This window comes from Carya illinoinensis, chromosome 14, assembly GCF_018687715.1.
Source record: "Carya illinoinensis cultivar Pawnee chromosome 14, C.illinoinensisPawnee_v1, whole genome shotgun sequence".
NCBI classification, from domain to species: Eukaryota; Viridiplantae; Streptophyta; class Magnoliopsida; order Fagales; family Juglandaceae; genus Carya; species Carya illinoinensis.
In genome coordinates, this window is record NC_056765.1 from 31731529 (window position 1) to 31743681 (window position 12153).

General features: G+C 35.2%; 1 long non-coding RNA gene across 1 annotated transcript; it reads right to left on the reverse strand.

The window, feature by feature from the left end:
* Positions 1-1537: 1537 nt before the first annotated feature.
* On the reverse strand, positions 1538-9941 carry LOC122294974. The gene is made up of 3 exons (XR_006237823.1): positions 9804-9941; positions 1867-2006; positions 1538-1748 (listed from the first exon to the last, which is right to left on the reverse strand). It is a non-coding gene; the product is annotated as an uncharacterized LOC122294974 (long non-coding RNA).
* Between the last annotated feature and the right edge of the window lie 2212 nt (positions 9942-12153).

A 12153-nucleotide genomic window follows, 5' to 3' on the forward strand; every position in this document is an offset into this window, starting at 1 on the left:
ACGACACTCTCTCTCTCCTCCATTTCCGCCCATTTTCGTTCCACCGCCCAGAACCGCCGTTCGCTGGTGACGTGGTCGACACCACCCACCCAGAAATCTTCCCATCTGGCCGGCGCACCGCCACACCAAATTTCACCTCCATCCGAACCACCGTTAGCCGCCACGAGCTCCTCCAAGCCACACGGTTTTTGTGCTTTTCCGCGGCCGTCATTCCACCTCCGGCCACCATCTCTTCACCACTTCATCACCTACCTCTTGCCGTCCTAAACCACCCATTTCTAGCTCATCCTTGTTTTTGCCGTTTTTCACTTCCACCGCCATTTCCACTGCCACCCACGGCCAACTCTCACTTCCATTAACTTCATAAACACCTCTAGGCCATTCCCTATCAATCCCAAGTCTTGGTTTGTCCCCGTTCGAAAGTGGGTATTTTACAACCCACGGCCACAGCTTATTTTACACTGTTACGTTGTTTTTTCTTCACCGTTTGCAGCTCCTTGATTCTTCAAAAATTATCATATAGCGCTGTAAGTATTTTCCAAACTCTATTTTAGATTTAAATCTATTATTCCCTTTTCAATAAATTCATTGACTGGTTGGTTAATTCCGAACTGAGTCCGAGGAGTCGGGGGTCGGATGGATTTGAGGACGGAGTTGTTTGGTTGTTGTTGATGTTGTGATTTGTTGATAAATTGTGTCTTGAGGCGTGCATTGCATGGTGCATTCATGTTCATGTATTAATTTGAGAAAAACTGGTTTTATTTGTGTAAATAGATTTTCGGGTGCGTGTGTATCACGACCCCAAGCTGAGATGGGGTATTATCTCGGTAGAAATCCTCTGGTCACTCGGGAGCGTAATATACTGAGTGACGTCTCCTGGGTTGTCGCTGGGCGACAACGGGAGCGGGCGGGATGGTAACGCTCTCGTACCGACTCCGTGGCCCTTTGCTGGCGAGGGCTAGAGGGTGCTTGGCTACGTACGCGTGGGGCGCGTAACTGGACATCGCTCGTTACGAAGTCACACGCATGGTCGTTACCCGTGGTGTGACGATGGGAGCCAAGGTGTGCAGATGACCCCTAGGGGAGGTCATGGTGCATTCGGATTAATTGGATATTGAATTGTGTTGGATTTGGGCCAAATGAGACTTTTGGTGTGAGTTGGAAGGTAATATGTTTTTGGGGTCAAATGAGATTTTTTGGCGTGCGTGGAAAAATGTGGATTTATGGTATATGTGCATTTGGCATTCTTTCATGCATATTGTTGAGTTTAATATGTTTTTATCTTGTGGCGTTTGGAATGTTACTTACCTGCAGCACCATTTTGGTATCGTAGACTTTGATGCAGATGTGGAGGAAGAGGAGGAGGCTGAGCCCGAGGAGGCGGCTCCGCCAGAGTTTTGACTTGAAGTTTTTCATGTTTAAAAATTATCTCTATTAGTTTTTATGGCTTGTAATTTGGTTTGAAACAATATTTGAGACTTGTAATATTTTATTATGTATGGTTTAAACGAGTTTGTATTAAACAAAAATTCTGGTACTTAGTTATAAGACTTTTATTATCTGCTGTGTGTTTTTATTGTACACTTGTTGCACGTATACACACTTGGCACTTGGCGATAGGATGGTGACCCGTGTTGTCATCATCTCGATGCTTCGATTTTCCACGTGTCCATACGTGAGAATTGGGGGCGTCACAAAACATCTCCTTGAAAATCATACGTATCGAGCATCAAGCCGTGAACTCCATTCTAGAAACAAAGCGTGATGGGTTAATTACTAGTTTACAAGATAATCAAGAAAATTTTAGAACAATAGAAGACAAGCTTAGTTTGCATAAGAAAGAAGGAATTGCGAAAAGGAGCGTACATTTAGCTGTTGAGTGACAGTATCTTCTTGATTTACGAGGGTAATCCAAGGAACTCCTGTGTGAGATGGCTCTCCATCGATAGCATAAGCATTATGGGTTGTCAAGAACGCATATTTATTGAACGGCAGAGAATTATATTCTGTTCAGGACCAAAATGAAATCAAAATAAATGAAAAAAAAAAAAAAAAGAATTGATGAGTGCATGAATTGGAGAGTAAAACGATCGAGAGAGTAGCTAGATCTTAATTTCTTTCTTCCTTTCTTTCTTTTTGGGCCGTGGTTAAGAAAGTGGACTGGGTAATTCAGGCTAAATTTGTTGGGAAAAATTCTATCAGCATCTTCACACCAAACACTATACATAAATTTATTATTTTTTTCTCTTATCAAATGTGTGGTGTATGGATAATAAGTAGAATAATTCAATTAGTTTAGAAAAAATAAAACTAAAACAAAATTTTAAAAAATAAAAATAAATATAATGTGTGGTGTGTGGAGATAATGAATAGTAAAATTCGCCGGCATACATTTCCAGCAGTGGCTATTAGAAGTATAAAACCTAGCCCGCAACATAGGTAAAAGATGCATTATTTGAATGTTAGGATTTCCTTAATTTTAATTAATTATTGGGTCAAACTTTAGCTTAGGCTGATGGCATCTACATGTAAATAAAGACCATCTTAAGATAAATAATATTGCACAATAATAAATAAATGAATAAAAAGGGAAGTGTCTAGAACAGGGCAAATAGGTTTAATTACAAAGGACTTGTTTAAGGCTTGTCTATTTTGGAACTTGTACCTAACATTACTCATGTATGTTATCACACACACCACTATGGCTTACTCCTTGGTCAGGACTCTGCTGAATCTATCCCGCCCCTTCACCTCCGACACATGAACCCTACACACATTACTACCATGTACGCAGTACTGTCGATCTCTCTAGTTTGTTGTCAAAATCCAGTTTGGTCCATTCATATCTATATATATATATCCAATTGCGTTCTCGCTTTCGCTTAACAATAATAATTTGAATTGGAAGTGAGAAAGCTCTATTAAAATCATCCAAACAGACAACTACAATGCCTCTCTTTTGGTTGGTTCTTTAAAATGCAGCTCTGTAGACCACTATAATTATTTGGACTCCATACAGATCGTCATTTTAGACAATCCCTGGTTGGAGTACTAATTTATAATGTGGTCTAGAGTAATTGTTTTACTCTGGACCACATACATAGAATCCCATAATAACTAAATGTATTGGCATTCACACTATATGAAAAACAAAGAATGTTCTCCAAACTAGATTGTGCCAGCATGGAGAATTAATTCTCTATTCTTGCGAAAAGGATCCATCCAAGCAATTTTGGAACAACCAGATTATAACAGATAACAAAACAAATTCAATCAAATAAAATAAAATACAAACTTGATCTATTAGACAACTTCTAAATGGCAGTCATAGAACTGTAATGAAAATTTGGATATCTCAACAAACATCAAAATCAATACTTGAAAATATAAAGAGTTCAAAGTAACAGAGTTAACTTATTTCCCAATAAAATGTTCTTATTACTATTAGCTAGCTAGAAAGAATCATGGTTCATATACATCATTTCTTTTCCTATTTTAATATATATATATATATATATAATTATATATATTTGGTTGCATTCGTGGGGTTTTATATAATGGGGTCGAATACATTTCTTATAGGAATTGAGAACCACATCAGAGAGGTGAGGAATGAGGTAAAAGGAAATTTGGACGACCAACTTCAGAATATCAAAAGCAAGAAAATTCAAAAGAGACCAACCATTCCCCTTGAATGCAATTTAGCACTCAATCAAACTTAATGCGTGAAAAATAACCCTCATGATCTAAATTCATTTTATTATATATTATGGTTATCATAAAAGGGTCAAGACATCAAACATGTAAATGCATCAAGTAAGGCAGTTATCTTTGTATAACTAAATCTGTTCCTTATGGTAGCTAATAAATTGGGTTTAATTCACACCAAAGAAACAGTGCCTTTTGGCTTGGCATGCATGAAATAAGCCAAAAGAAACTATGAATTAGAGATTTGACAAAGTAAGTACATTAAATTGGGTTCAGATCACAGTACTTGCATTTGAATACAATTTCTACATGCTTTATCTAACAGTTAACTACTATAACTGATTCCGATCAATTTTCTTCTTTTTACCGAAAGTTACATGCATAAGCTGATCTGGGTAGCTGAAAAAAACCATTTTGAAGTCTTATTGGCCGGACCACAGACATAAATTATACCACTTCAAGATGAGAAGCATTATGCTTTTGTTGAAAAGCTTGAAATAGAAATGTGAATTAATTAATGGGGATAGGTTGAAACCAAAAGTTATATTCAGCTATCTGAAAAGGATAGAAACCACTAAGATATATATATATATATATATATAGCTAGGTACTTAATATATATAGTGAGATGAGTTTCATGATGGATTACAAGTGGAGTACAAGATTCAAGTATATCAAGCCAAATCTCTACAAATATCGAGACATAGGTGAATAATATATACTCGAGATGATTAAAATAAAAAAATAAAAATAAATCAAGAGTCAACTAATTGGATTCTAGATAGAATAACAATCATATAATGGTGGAGAAAAATGCATGGTTATGAACCTTCTATACTAAAGAAAAAAACTGCATATTTTGATGCTTAGTTTCATGCTTAGTTTGGGTTTTAACTATACTTAGAACCCATGTGCAGATGTGATATGTCCTTAGTTTGATGGCAAAGCCATTTTAAGCTGCAATTAAAATAACTTGTATGGTTTTAAGCATGCTACACAAATGATATTTGTGTGTGGGTTTTAAACATATTGCTAACACGCTTCGACGCCCCATATGTTCCTTCTAAATAATCCAAAACAAATATCAAAACAGCCAATAGAAAATGGCAAACGTTCAAGTTCAAATAATGTAAAGCTTTGTTGAACATATTTGCATGGTAGAAAGAAAGATGAATCAAAATAGAAAGAAGAAGAGAAAATAATCTTTTATTTTGGAGGCAGATAATAAAAAAATGCAAAGAAAAGAAAGAAACAAAGTTATACACAGAACAAGACATCATGCAGATATGGAGAGAAAGAATTAATGCTTCTAAAATATGGAGAGAAAGACATTTTAATATTAAATCCATGAAGATTATGAATATAACTTACCTAGTTAAAAATTCACACACCAACACTTGTTAGTGTATGAACTTAGGTTGTTAACACGCAGCCACAAGTTTCCATTCTTAGAAGTCTATAAACCAATATCAAAGGTCAATTATGCTACTCAAATTCTATAACATCCATGCAGAAAAATCACACACAATCCATATACCTGAACCCCCCACATATATGGGGGAGCTTGGGGACTTGAAGCCAAGAACCCATGTGGAGGTATAGGAGTGAAGGAGGAAATAAGCAAATCAGACCAGTGAAACAAGGAAACAAGCATACAAGCATAAGCTCTATCACATTAACCTAATTATTTAGGAACAAGAGGAGTGTAAATCTCTGAAGCCCCAAAACAGAGTGCATAGCAGAATTTTCTGCACTACTATGGACAGCTAGCAGCTTTAATACATTCATGCTCTTAAGCATCCCTCATTTAACCACAATCTCAACTACATAAATCAAGCATATTAGAGTTGAAGAAAACTTGAGAATAAACATCATTTTTTTTTTTTTTTAGAAAGCATAGCATAAACAGTAAGAGTAGCTCAAGGCTTCCCACTAAAATTCTAATTGAACCTACTAATATAAATAAAATCCTTGGTTGCTTACTTAGGCTATTAATTTTGAAGAAAAGTGTTAAAAAGATACATTCTCATCTCCACTAGTTTAACACATATAAATAAAGGGTTAAACATAGTCAAAACATGATTCAAACTCAAGAAAAGGAAATATGATATAATTCGTTTTATTTATCCTCTGAATGTAATCCAAATCACAAGCAACTGGTTATATATACATATATATATAAACAAAACTCTAGTAGGTCGTGATCACTTAATCTCTTAAGATTCAACAATAATTCAGTTTTCCAGATTGGTGAGACAATTTGTGACGATTCAAAGTAAAGCATATGGCTCAAATTTGCTCCTCGATAGATCCGCTGATCAAATATATATCAGTTTTGCGATGTGGTAAGAAAGGTGTGGCACAAATCCCTAAAATGAAGTTAATTTTATCAAAACATGAAGAAATGGGAGCTGTTGATTCTTAAAGAGACAAGAACCACTTGCAACAGTACTACGGGTTAAAAGTTCAAATAATTTCTGGTCATACATGATAGACTATCTGATCAGTAGTACTCTATTGTAAAGCTGGCTCCTGTAGCAGTGCAGAATACTTTGAGCTTACAGCTTGAAGCATGATGCATGCATGAGATTTTCATCAATTAATAGTTAAGTACGTATATTTATGACCAAAACCTATACACTATAAAAAGTAAATTTGGTATTGCACAGAAATGAGCATATATTTAACGTGGCTAGAGGTTTAAGCATCAATTAATATTTAGTACTCTGATCAATGAGGTTGGCTTAAGGAATTGACAAGTATTATAATAGCACTTGAAAAATTAGAGGAAATTTTTTTTTTCTTAGCTGTTTAATTTGACCAGTACTATACTTATTATTTATAAGGATACATAATATGCATCATAGATGCAATTTCATTTCATATTCCATACATTTATAAGAAACATTCTGGTTAAAGCTAGCTATTGAACTTGATTAAAAATTTTTAGTTCAAATGAACTTGTTTACTCGTGTATATTTTCATGAAGTAAAAATTGATTGAAGAAATGGAAAGATATAAGAATAGAAAACGTATAAAAAAAAAAGCTAATGCAAATTAAAAAAAAAAAAAAAAAAAACTGGAAGACTTCTTTTGTGAGTTTAGAAGTGGAAGTCTTTTGAGTCTTGCAAAATATATATAAATGAACCTTCATATTTCCATGACCAAATACCTTTTTTTTAACTCCTGAGTTCAATTTTTTTTAATCTTTTGTGGGTATGAATTTTTAGATTTTTTTAGGTATATATATTCGTTTAATATTATGGGGTCCTAAAATTTTTGGACTTGAAAAAACATTGAGAAACTTCTTTTTCATACTTTTATGAAGCCTCGGGAATTTTAGATGGAGTTAGATTAAGTTTTCATATTTTTCAAAAATATCTAAAAGTTTTTATATTTGTTGGGATTTTTATATATTTTCTCCCAAATAAGTTATTTGAATTTAAATAATCTTTTTAAATTTTCAAGGGAGGCCAGGGGGACCATGGACAGATCGATCTGGTCTCAACATAGTTCTGCCAATGCATATTCCCAATGTGGGGCTGGGGTGTTACATTGCCATGGTTGAGTCTAATGTTTCCTTTAGTGGTTTCGTTGGTTTATTTTACTATTTTGAATTCCATTATCTTGATAAATTGTGTAAATTCCATGGACATGATATTTACCCCTAAAAAAAATAAGTTTAACGAATAAGGATATTAAGCTCTATTGGATTAAAGAGCTGCTTCATAGGAGCGATAAGACTTGATGCCTACACTACTAGTAATGTAGTGTGTGTATATATTGTAACTGCACCCCCCTTATCATTTGATCCAATTAGAGATCAAGTTTGATGTATAATCTTAAACATCATCATCACCATCAGTGTCGTTAATATTACTATGTTAGGTGTTAGTATTGTTGTACTTGACTAGATTTACTTTGACAAAAACATCCTTATTGGTTATGCAGATGCAAATTATGTTGTTCCATGAGAAGTTAAATTATTGAAGTCATTTGCAGCTTGTGGGGATATGAGGCAAGTTCCATTAACTTTGATGAAGTTTGGATTGGTCATGGTTGTGGTCATTGACTCTATATGCTTGTAGTTAAAATCTGACTTTACGTAATTATTGCAAGAGGAGCTTCATTTTGTATATCAGGCTCTATGATTTCATATGGTGCTCTTGGGGAGGGTGTGAAGACCATCATACGGAATTGTCTTGCAACAATTACATTGAAAGAAGTTAAACATTTGGTGCTCAACCAAGGAGTCAATAGATGACCTTGAAAATTTTGTTTCCATTAATATATTGCTAATTAGCAGAATTACTAGAGGTAATTTTCCTACTTAATTCTCCTGTCTTTATACATCATAATCGAAATAGAACTATTATCCCATTTCAGACCTTCCTTTCGAATTCAAATACCTTAGTCATTTCTATATGGGTGCCTTTATTATCACCCAACATTGTTTTAACTAGTCTAAAGACAACCTGTACAGGGACTAATATTAGCAGTTTTAACAGCTACAAAAAGTAAATCTACCCTAAAACAAATTATATTTAATAAACTTTTCACCTCTACGTAAACCTCAATGCAAAACATATTTCAAATTAAAAGGTTCAGCATTGTACTTTCAAATCCCCCACTCATTCCCACTAGCATCAATCTTAATTAGCTTTGGTATCCTACCGGAACATGCTGGAGCAGGAAAGGTTTCCTTCTCATAAAATTTGTTAGATTCTAAAGAATAATTTTATTACATTGATATTTTTTAATAAAATAGACTAGGGAGAAAATGGAATACACAGTGGTGCCAGCACTATATAATACTGATGTATATATAGTAGTACTTGATCATGGTCATGCTATATCAATCATATATATTACTTAAACTGGTTGATAACAATATCATTGACATTATAAACCCCATTTATTTGTTTAGACCTAAGAGTGAGGAAGAATCATGCAGTTTCAAGAACGCTGGGTACCATTAAGACTCTATATTATATATATATATATATATATATAAAAGATAAGTAGTGGTGCTGAGACTTTTGAACTTTTTTTTGGGAGTGAATTTATATCTCGGGAGAACTTGAAAGAATATTGATGATCTAGTTTGACTCCTACTGTATATTGATACAAATGGAAACAATTAATAAGCCATATTAATCTTTAGCCAAATCAAGACCAAGTCTATCTGAGATCTATAGAGAGAGTGTGTGTATGTAGTGTGCGTTTGTCTGTGTGTGTTTTTATGTTCATTTAGAGAGCAGAAGTGGTTTAGCATAAAAGCTTTAGACTTTCGATAAAGATCCCTACCAATAATATGACCAAGGAACTAACTCGTGAAATGTTGCATCGTTTATATTTAGAGTAATGCTAAATATAAAGTACTTAAAGCATGCAATTTTATTTTTTTTTAAAAAGTGTAACCTACTCTAAAACAAAAAATGTCTATAACATATTATAATGTAGAAAATATAGGATTTATGTGTCTATGTATGAGTTATCAGTGTCCTAAATAAATGATGCAAAGTGAGTACTCTTTTGCTGATCACGATTTTTAAATGATTCAAACTCTTCTCAAGCATATTAGTGATCATGAACTTATAGTAATCAAAAAAAGGGTAATCATTCATCTTTGTTAAAAACTTAAAAAGTAATGATTGTAAAATGTCTAGCTTGCAATTAATTGAACTATTTCAATTTCACTAACTAATTTCTAACACCAACATGTTATATAATATATATATATATAATTTTGTCTCAAAATTTAAAGGATGCTTAATTATCGCTTCAAAGCCCCCTTAATTGTTTTCTAATATCCTAAACAATCAAGCTTCAGTTCGATTTTCTTTACTACTTTTTGTCTTTGATAGTTATTTCACTCCAAGATCAGGATTCGTCTAAGTATAAAGTGGCGTTTAAATGAAGGAACAACCATAGCCACTACAACAAAAACTACTACGTAGGGAGGAACCTTATTGTTAAAAAGACAAGGAATGCACTAAAAACCAAGAGCGGTTACAATCTGTGATGAGTGAATTTGTTAGTGAAAAATTGAAGTGAGTGTTGCGTGAGCAAAGGAGAAATGGGAGGGAGCTTACTGCTGTGGGAGATTGTCAACAGCAACCCAAAATCGCACTACAAAGTAGGAAAAATCCCCAAAACCCACGGACTGCACAAATGAAATTCATTTCACAGAAAATTATCATGGGAGTGGAAATTAACTTGAAGTGAATGTGGGTGTGTTCGTGAGAAGCAGAGAAGGAGAAGGGCCTTACCACCGATCGGCAACTTAGAACTCCAAGAACTCCCACAACACACGTAGCACCAAACCCCCAAGAAATCTACAGTGGGGGGAGAGAGAGAGAGAGAGAGAGAGAGAGAGAGAGAGAGAGAGAGAGAGAGAGAGGGTCTTTTGTGAAGGCCCTAGGGTTTGAAGTCAGAGGGTAGAACGAGTAAGAGAGAGAGAAATTGATAGAGAGAGAGATAAGAGAGAGAGAAATTGATAGAGAGAGAGAGATACGAAGATGAGCAACGTGTGAGAGAGGAAGAGGCCGATCGAGTCTAGTTCAGCTTCCATGGGAGGAAAATGTGGTGGGGGTGGTAATCAAAAATGAAGATGAAATCGGCTGAAATGGGTAGAGTAATGGTGCTCGTGCGATTTTGGAGAAGGGAGGAACAGAGAGAAGTGGAGAAGGAAATAAGGAGGAAAGAAATTGGGGGGGAGGGGGGCGGGACGGGGGGAAAAGTCATTTCGCGCCCAAAGAATGTAAAGCGACGTAATTTAGAGTGTGGGGAAAAGAAAAACATTTTGCCAGCGATTTCGTAATTGTTGTAATAGTTTTTATTAATGGATTAGATAATAATTGGTTATATCTGATTTTAAAATTTGCGGCGATTTTTTAATCGCCACAAAATTACATTTTTCCCAACGATATTATTTCCAAACTCTCTCTATCTCTCTCTTTCTAACAAAACCCACCAAGCTACTCTGTTTTCTTCCCGTAAATAATAGGCGTAGCATTTGGATTCTGAGAAAGCAAAATGGAAAAGAAGAGAAGGAAAATTACTAAAACTTTGGCAAGGTGGTGTGATGTCCACAGCCTCTCTCTCTCTCTCTCTCTCTCTCTCTCTCTCTCTCTACAGTAGCGGTGGGAATAATGGATGGGACTATTAATAATAAATTTAAACATGGTTAAAAATATATATAGAGAGAGAGAGAGTTTTGTAAATGGCAGTGTTACTCTGCGCTTAGAGTGCATCGCTCAAGCTGACCGCTAGGCTTTTTTCTTTCTTTCTTTTTATATTTTTTAATATATTTCAATATTTTTAAAAAATAAAAAAATATATCAATACAAATAAAATCACGTTCTTAATCATTAAGTTAAAAAAAAAATGTGACCGGCAGTCACTTTGAGGGAGCAAGGAGACAGGGCATAGTAGTGTTTTCCTTTTGTAAAAGGATAATACTAGATCCCCCGCTGGGGGATCCCACTGGGAGCTACCGCTCCAAGTGTTTTATTTTTTTATTTTTTTTCTTTTTCTTAATAATTAAGAAAATGGAATTCTTCGATTCCGAGACCGTAGAGTAATTCCCAAAGATTCAGAATTCAAGGAGTGAATTATGGCAGAAGCTCATGCGGCCCCTTATTCAGTTCATCCTGGCAGTACGAAGATGTATTGGGATTTGAAGAAAAATTATTGGTGGGAAGGGATAAAGAATGATATCGCCTTGTATATTGAGAGATGTCACACATGCCGTCAAGTCAAGGCCGAACATCAAAGACCCGCTGGTATGCTCCAACCCCTCCCTATTCCTGAGTGGAAGTGGGACGACATTATGATGGATTTTGTGGTGGGCTTACCGAGGACTCCTAGTGGAAAGAACTCTGTTTGGGTGATTGTTGACCGATTAACTAAGAGTGCTCATTTCTTACCTATTAATAATACCGAAGAGTATTGTATCGGATCGGGACCCAAGGTTCACATCTCATTTTTGGAAGAGTTTACAGGCAGCTCTGGGTACTAAGTTGAAGTTTAGTACTGCATATCACCCTCAGACGGACGGCCAATCAGAGAGCACTATTCAGTTCCTTGAAGATATGTTGCGAGCATGTGTTATGGAATTTCAAGGAAGTTAGGAAAATCACTTGCCGCTCATAGAATTTGCTTATAATAATAGCTTCCATGCGTCCATTCAGATGGCTCCTTATGAAGCTCTTTATGGGAGGAAGTGTAGATCGCCATTGTGTTGGGATGAATTTGGGGAGAATAAAATAATTGGGTCCAAATTGATTCAAGAAATGCAAAGTCAAGTTCGGATTATAAGGGATAAAATGGCAGCAACTCAAAATTGTCAGAAAAGCTATGCAGATACAAGGAGGAGAGATTTATCTTTTGAGGAAGGTGATTGGGTTTATCTCAAAATCTCTCCCATGAAAGGAGTTAAGC